This window comes from Chaetura pelagica, unplaced genomic scaffold, assembly GCF_000747805.2.
Source record: "Chaetura pelagica isolate M959 unplaced genomic scaffold, ChaPel_1.0 scaffold121, whole genome shotgun sequence".
In the NCBI taxonomy this organism is placed as follows: Eukaryota; Metazoa; Chordata; class Aves; order Apodiformes; family Apodidae; genus Chaetura; species Chaetura pelagica.
Window position 1 is genome coordinate 2,087,757 of NW_009954546.1, and position 9,063 is coordinate 2,096,819.

Sequence of the window (9,063 nt, forward strand, 5' to 3'; positions counted from 1 at the left end):
TTGAAGTAATATTTAAACTCTTTAGGCACTACATTTGGAAAGTTTTATGAATCACAATAATGGATGCTGAGCATAGGCTATTTTAGCTGTTTACTAGGGAAACAGGAGGGTTACACAAATACCGATCAAAGGATAGGCTCTGCAATTTCAAAGGAGGCCTTAGAATGCAAAATTCTGACAGCTTTATGCACTGATAATGTAATTCTGTTCAGCTAAGTGGAAGATTTTTACATCAACAGAGGAATATAAAGTATTAGTCAAATTCAAAATTAGTTTGGTTTTCACAACATGCACACTCAAAACATGTTAGTAGGAAATATCAAATCCGATATGTTAAAGTAGGGGAAATCCTACAAAAGATTTATACTCTTTGCAAAAAAGAAAGAGAAAAAGAAAGACTAGCAAACAAATTTAATTCTGTGCCTGGAATAAATTATTTTGATACATGTTCTTTGTGTTGCTCTGGTAAATTGCTGTTGTAATCTGAAGTCCAACTCAAAGCCTATAAAAACAGAGAGGAGAAATCCATTCACTGCAAAGAATTAAAATTCAAGCTCAAGCTTGCTATTCGTTTTGCATTTCTCTGCTTATTATGCCGAGAAAGGGGGGGGGGAGGGGGGGGAGAAAAAAAAAAAAAAAAAAAAGGTATATCTATCTTCTGTTTTGACATGTGCATCAACATCTCTAATGTGTGTATCATAGGAAGAGATTAAAAAAAATAATCTTGTTCTCCTTGGTAATTTCTTCCTGAAGTTCTGTAACTTCAGGATAAAGGTTTTCTGGTGGATTATAACAGCATTCATTTTTGTATTATTATTTCAAGGAAAATGTATAATCTCTCAGCTTGTAGAGAAGAACTTGAAAGATATTGCAAATGCACTCTCTTCTAATTAACAGCCGTTGGAGGAAAAAAACTATATTTAAATATATATTTTAAATTATCTCAAGATTTTAAGCAGGCTAGATTTGCAGCTTCCATATTCTTCATTTGTCATTAGTGGATAAATATCTTAAAGAACTGAATAGATTTGTGGATGCCTTCCAGATGATGAGGAACATTTGATTTCTGAGTGTCATGCTGTGCTTTATACAGTAAATTGTATTATCACAGAAAGAAGATTTGTGTAATTTTCTTGAAGGAGTACAGATAACCTTTTTTAGCTCTTCCATGAAGCTAAATTAATAAAACTAACATCTCTTGGTGAGCAAGAAGTATGTGATCTGTTCAGCAGCAGTGTTCATATTAGAAACCACAGCATGCTGCAAACCCTTTTTGTGGGATTTCTTGGTTTGAAATATCTATCCCTCATAAAGTAAGACTAGCAAGTCACAAGACAACTTACAGAGGGATAGCAGATCTCACTGCCCACCTGGTAGGAATATCCTGGGAAATTAACTGAGATACAGAGAACCTGAAAGATCAGGTTTGTTTATTTAGTTAGCTATTTATTTTTTTAGACACAATCAATATGCCTGAGGCAAAGCCTTGCACGGACACTCTAGATTTGACAAACATCTTCTGGGAATTGTACTTTTTGTTATTACATCCATGTATAAACTCCATGTGAGTGATCTGAAGAAAAAAAAAAGTGTCCTATGGAGCTTTCCTCACATCTCTGTGTTGCGGAAACTTGTTTCACAAGAAGATAGAGAGGTCATTGTAAGTGTCAGGGCAGTTAGAAGTGCCTGAGTGTGAGCATGCAGGTTTAGAGTAGCTCTCTTAAAGACAGAAGAAAGGAGGAAGAAAAATATAATGCTTACATTTGTACAGTTTGGAGGATAGGGTAGAAGTTATACAGATTGTATGAAACAGATAATTGTCCAATTATTTATTTGGTATGACTATGTTGTTTGGGTTTGTTTTTTGGTTTGGGTTTGTTTTTTTTTTTTCCCCCCCAAGATATTTCAAAACTGCTTGTGGGTTTAGATGAATAAACTGGATTTCTTTCATATGCTTTGGGTCTATTCCAAATAATTAAGCTCTGTAGCTGGTTGAGATGAGTGATTTTCTCTGTTGCTATGTTTTTGAAGAGACAGCTCCCCATAAAAAATGGGGAAAAATTCAATATGTCTTACACTTTGTAGGAAATATACTGTTTTTTCTTTACTGCCCAAGAGGATGTCAGTATAATTTCATGAAGTGAGACAGTATCTTGAGTTACCTAGCCAATGCTAATTGACTAATTTGAACAGTGTTGCTTTCTCGAACAGTACTGACCCCTGATGGACACCACTCATCACTTTCCTCCACTCAGACACTGAACCATTGACCACAACTCTCTGGTTGGGGCCATCCAGTCAATTTCTTATCTACCGAGTGGTCCATATGTCAAATCCATGTCTTGTCAGTTTGCAGACCAGGATGCCATGTGGGACAGTGTCAAATGCCTTGCACAAATCCAGGTAGATGACATCAATTGCTCTGCCACCATCTCTGTGGCCTTGTTGTAGAAGGCCACCAGACTGGTTAGAAATGATTTGCCCTTAGGGAAGCCAAGTGGTTAACTGTGGCAGTGTATGAATAAGAAATGTTATAAGTTTATAAAACTGAATTGAGTCACTTACATAAAAATGGGTATGCCCAACATGATTTGTTGACATTTTAAACTGCAGGCCAAAAACTTCTGGAATGCATCTCAGATAGGTTTTGGTGAGATAAAGGTCTCATAGACTATGGAGAGAAAAAGTATAGGAATTGTGTGATCACAAGTAATAGAATCAATCTGTATACACAAAAGTCTGGGGACCGATGAAGATACTGGATACAGGTATACAAGTTATTTAAATCAGGGTACAATCACTTTTGCCCAAATTCCAACATTTTTCCAGAAGAATCAAATTCCTTTGAAACTGAGATTCTAGCTCCTTAACATGAAATATGTCAAGCATTTGGAAAATCCTTGAGATGACTAATAGCAAAATCTGCCTCAGTGGCTGAGGTTCCAGTGTAACAGCTGGACTTCGGCTTGCCTAAACGTAGCTGTCTAAATAATTGTTGTCTTTCTCCTCTATGACCGGTGAGGACAGGTGGATATCTCACCTATGTGACTCATTCAGTCTTGAGGTAGGAGGGATGAGATGTCAGGAATTTTCCATTGACCTGAAAAAGCAGGACAAGACCATTTTTTTTTATAGGCTTGTTAACACAGTGGGGAAGGTTTTAAACAAGACTCATTGGAGGGTGGAGACCAAAGCATACAGAAAATCAGGAGAATAAAGGAAAAGACAGAAGACCTGTGCCTAGAGGAGTCCCCTGGGGTTGGTATTGGGTTCAACTATGCTCAATAAATTAATCAATGACCTGGATGAAGGGATAGCATGTACCATTAGCAAGTTTGCTGACGATACAAAACTGGGAGGGGTGACTGACATGCCAGAAGGCTGCACTGCTATCCTATGTGACATGGACAGTCTGGAGAGTTGGGAAGGGAGAAACTTAATGAAATTCAACAAGGGCAAGTGTGAAGTTCTGCACTGGGGGAGGAGCAATCCCATGGACCCATACTAGTTGGGGGCTGACCTGCTGGAGAACAAGTCTGGAGAGAAGGACCTTGGGGTCCTGATGAACAGCAGGCTGACCATAAGCCACCAATGTATGTGAGACATTAAGAGAAGTGTGGTCGGTAGGTCAAGGGAGGATATCCTCCCCTCTACCTTGCCCTGGTGAGGCCATATCTGGATAACTGCATCCAATTATTAGCTCCACAGTTCCAAAAGGATAAGGAAATAATGGAAAGAGTACAGAGCAAGGCTTCAAAGTTGATGAGGGGACTGAAGTATCTGCCCTGTGAGGAAAGGCTGAAAGAGCTGAGACTGTTCAGCCTGAAGAAGAGGAGACTGATGGAACATCTCAGAAACACTCATAACTATCTAAAGGTGGGTGTCCTGGTTTGAGCCAGGATGAAGCCAATTTTTCTTTTTACTGATTTTTTTTTCCTTCAGTAAGCTTTCTTGTAACTAGCAACAGTGTGTTCTGCTAGGCTGATAAGACAGTGGAATGTTTTTCTAACTACTGAGGCTTCAAGGCCGCACCTGCACTCTGCCAGCTCAGACACTATGGGGAGATCTGTGACCCCCCCGTAGGAGGCTGAGTTAGATGGACAGCAAAATTGGCCAAAGATATTCCATTCCATATATCTACGTAAGCTCAGAGGAAGGTCAGAGATCACAGAAGACAACTTCCTTCCTTCTTCTTCCCCCCTTCTCTTCTGTCCATGGCCGGCGTCCGGGGAGGACTCTGTTCATCCATCACCGTCGATCCTCAGCCTTGATCTCTCCTGACCCCCATAACTCTCTGCTTTCTCCAGCAGCAGCTCCGAGATTCCTCGGGACTCTTCCCAGTTCAGGGAAGTGCTGTGGGAGTTGCTGGGGTGTGGGGAGGCAAGAGGCTTTTTGCCCGTACCTGAGTCTATCTGTATATAATTGTATATATTTTCTTGTATGATTCATTAGTGTTTTGATTAAAGCTATGTGGTTTAGTTTTCAATCCAGCCAAGTCTCTCTCTTTTTCTCTCTCTCCTTCCCTACCTGGGTGGGAGGGGGAGGGGATCGAGAGCATTGTTGTCGGACCTGAGTCAAACTGTGACAGTGGGTGTCAGAAGGATGGGTCCGCTCTCTTTTCTGCAGTGTCCAATGACAGCACAAGGGGGAATAATCACAAGCTGGAGCATAGGAAGTTCATGCAAACATAAAGGAAAAACTTTTTTACTGTGACAGTAACAGAGCACTGGAATAGTGCATACAGCCTCGAGCCTTCATAGATGAGATAAGGACAACCATCAATGACCAGGGGTGGAGGAGGTGTAAGTCCACTCCATCTGCTCTCAAGATTCCAGGCCTATACAATAGGGGGCTGCAGTGATGGGCTTTTGGGAGTTTCATCGACACTGACCCTGTCCTGTTGGCTGGACCAACAATGCTGGATCCAGGACTGGTGATTTTCCTGTCCTCAGTCTCTCTCTTTATCTCTCTCCTTCACTCTCGTCTCTCCCCTCCTCTTTCCTCTGACCTTTTTCTTCTTATCTGCTTTTCCTTACTTAATATATATATGAGGGTGGGTTTTTTTAGGTTATTCAATATTAACTCCTACTGGTGTAATAAATGTGTTATTTGTTACAAACAGACCTTGTGTGTCACTGCACCTTAATCTAATCAAGGGGTATTCAACAGTGAAGCTTTTACTTCGACTGTCATACATTTACTCTCTCTGGGAAAAAAAAACAACAAACAACAAACAGGTCTGAGAGAAGGATTTTGGGCCCAGTCTCACCTGGGCTCCTCTAGACTGAAGGAAGTTCAGTCCTGATCTCCCTGAGCTGCCCAGTCTGACTTGTGACATTTACAGGACTGGATCCAGCCCATCCAGGCTCTTCTATCACAGCGGGAGTTTAGAAAGCAAGGGTGTCCAGTTCTAACCTTCCTGGGTTATTAAATCCGGGTCATGTCATATGGACAGGAGGAAAGCAGAGGAAGTGGCCTACCCTGACATTATTAAGGCTTCTGACTGTCTGACGCAGTATGTTTCTAGCTGGAAACATACTGAGGAGATACAGACTGCATGGGTGAATTACATGGTGGATGTAAAACCAGCTGAACAGTTACGGTCTGGTGCTACCAACTGAAAGTCTCACTGACTGTCAGGTATGAGTAACACCCTTCAAGGTTGCTGGTCAAAGGGAGTTCAATAGGCTGGAGGAGGGGGCTGAGAGCAAGCTTAGGAACTTCAAATGTGAAGTTTTGTGCTGGGGCCAGAAATAGCCCCATGCTTTAAGACATGCTAAGGTATGTCTGGCTAGACAGTAGCCTTGTCAATATCTGAGCCTTTTTTTTAAAAAAAAAATAATAAAAAAAAATCATTTTATTTTTGTTTTATTTTATTAAAAAAAAAAAAAAAAGACAAAAAAAAAGACAGGCTGCTTTCTCTTGTGTTCACTGATGTCTGCAAAGCTGCAGAGTATTTGATGTCAGGGACTTCTGAAATTTTAGGCACCCAGCAACTTCTATCCTAAGCAAAAATACAATGTGTTTCCAAATTATTATTTGTCATCAAGAAGCATATATGTGACAAAACAATTCCTGAAAATGTTTACACGTCTAGAGGACTCGGCAAATTTGAGGTTGTTTGCTGCACCAGTGGTTGATGTCAGGGGTGTTCTAGTAACACAGGCAGATATTTGGGATCTTATTAGGATTGCTGTCCATGTGAGCAAAGCATAGTCCATTCATGAACATTGGCAATAAAGACTAGAAAAGAATTGTTTCTATGTTTTGAATCACTAGGAAGAACCTTTGGCTGTTAGAACTTTGTGCTATCAGTGCGAATCATATTTTACTTCAGTTTATAAATAAAACAGAAAGTTGTTCTAACCCATTTTAAGAAAGCATTACAATGCTTCCAGGTGAAACCCTGCTTTGTTAAATCTGCTGTTGTATGAACAGTTACAGTAAGAATCTTGTCTTTATCACCAAGATTGTGAACTTATACAAATCTTTTACCAAGTATTTCTGTTGTGGTACTTGAAGAAATTATTCATTGAAATGCTTAAGATGAACATGCCAGGAGTCCATAAAAAAATGCAATACACAGCGGTTTTAATCACAATAATAAGAAACAATAGAAGTTTGGTAGAGCTTTTCTGGTAGGTATTACTACAGCTTTAAACAGTTTTTCACTCTTGCTTGCTGTAGAGTTACTCAGTACAGAAAAGCTTATGAGAATTTTATGCATAGGACTATAATACGAGAGGCATTACCAGGCTCTAAGGGTCTTTTGGGACCTAGGAATAGAACTCATAGCCCCAAATACCTGAATCCTGAATGTACACTAGCATTATAATTGGACTTGGGAGATTATTTTAATGAGAAATGTTTTTGACAAATTATCCTTTTTTAATAAAAAACATTTTTGAACTTATTTTTATTTAACAATTGATAATTCGCAGTTTCCTGCTCTAACTTCCCCCTGCCCCTCCCCTCCTATGTGGCATTTTCTCATATTTTAGTATATCAGAAAAAAAAACACAACACCAAACCAAAAGATCTTTTTGTCTTCATAAGCATAAAACAAAGCAGAAAACAATGCCTATTATTCTTTATACTCTGTAGTTTTCTACCATGTGCTTTTCAATCATGCAAATTATAAACCTCTAGAGCAGTTCTGCTCATTTGTCCAAATAAAGTTTATTGTAGAAACAGAATTGTCCATAAATGCTTTTAAGGTCTTAATTTTGGCAGTTCAACAGCATTACACTATCATCTCAATATATGAGTGATACTGAGTCTTAATGCTTCAGGTAGTTATATAACAAACATGAAATTATTCTGGACTTGATTAAAGTCAAGTAAACATTTGGAAAAGGCTATAAGTTTTTTTTTTGTGAATGTGACATCTAATAATACATTTAGTGTTGGAGAGAAGAAGCGGTGGTATTAACATGCTATGCAGAAAATCTGTGACAGAGCCAGAGATCCTGAGTGTCAGATCAGTACTTCAAACATTCTTAAGTATCATAAATACCATTCAGCTGTTCTGATATTGATGGTTCACAGGTCTCTCAACCTTAGTTGGACATTTCTGATTTAAATACTCACAAGGACTGTTAAAATACAACACATTTTCAGAGAAGCATAGAATGGTTTGGGTTGGAAGGGAGAGAACATCTAGTTCCCACCCTCTTGCCATGGGCAGGGACACCTCTCACTGGACCAGGTTGCTCCAAGCCTGATCCACCCTGGCCTTGAACACTTCCAGGGACTGGGCATTCACAGTGTCTCTGGGAAACCTCTACCAGTGTCTCACCACCTTCCCAGGAAAGAATTTCTTCCGCATATCACATCTAAATCTACTTAAAATTCCTTTTAATGTAATTTGATAGTGTTTTGCACTTAAATTATATAATATGGAAGAGTTACCTTTTTTTTAAAAAAAAAATAATAAAAAAAAATCATTTTATTTTTGTTTTATTTTATTAAAAAAAAAAAAAAAAGACAAAAAAAAAGACAGGCTGCTTTCTCTTGTGTTCACTGATGTCTGCAAAGCTGCAGAGTATTTGATGTCAGGGACTTCTGAAATTTTAGGCACCCAGCAACTTCTATCCTAAGCAAAAATACAATGTGTTTCCAAATTATTATTTGTCATCAAGAAGCATATATGTGACAAAACAATTCCTGAAAATGTTTACACGTCTAGAGGACTCGGCAAATTTGAGGTTGTTTGCTGCACCAGTGGTTGATGTCAGGGGTGTTCTAGTAACACAGGCAGATATTTGGGATCTTATTAGGATTGCTGTCCATGTGAGCAAAGCATAGTCCATTCATGAACATTGGCAATAAAGACTAGAAAAGAATTGTTTCTATGTTTTGAATCACTAGGAAGAACCTTTGGCTGTTAGAACTTTGTGCTATCAGTGCGAATCATATTTTACTTCAGTTTATAAATAAAACAGAAAGTTGTTCTAACCCATTTTAAGAAAGCATTACAATGCTTCCAGGTGAAACCCTGCTTTGTTAAATCTGCTGTTGTATGAACAGTTACAGTAAGAATCTTGTCTTTATCACCAAGATTGTGAACTTATACAAATCTTTTACCAAGTATTTCTGTTGTGGTACTTGAAGAAATTATTCATTGAAATGCTTAAGATGAACATGCCAGGAGTCCATAAAAAAATGCAATACACAGCGGTTTTAATCACAATAATAAGAAACAATAGAAGTTTGGTAGAGCTTTTCTGGTAGGTATTACTACAGCTTTAAACAGTTTTTCACTCTTGCTTGCTGTAGAGTTACTCAGTACAGAAAAGCTTATGAGAATTTTATGCATAGGACTATAATACGAGAGGCATTACCAGGCTCTAAGGGTCTTTTGGGACCTAGGAATAGAACTCATAGCCCCAAATACCTGAATCCTGAATGTACACTAGCATTATAATTGGACTTGGGAGATTATTTTAATGAGAAATGTTTTTGACAAATTATCCTTTTTTAATAAAAAACATTTTTGAACTTATTTTTATTTAACAATTGATAATTCGCAGTTTCCTGCTCTAACTTCCCCCTGCCCCTCCC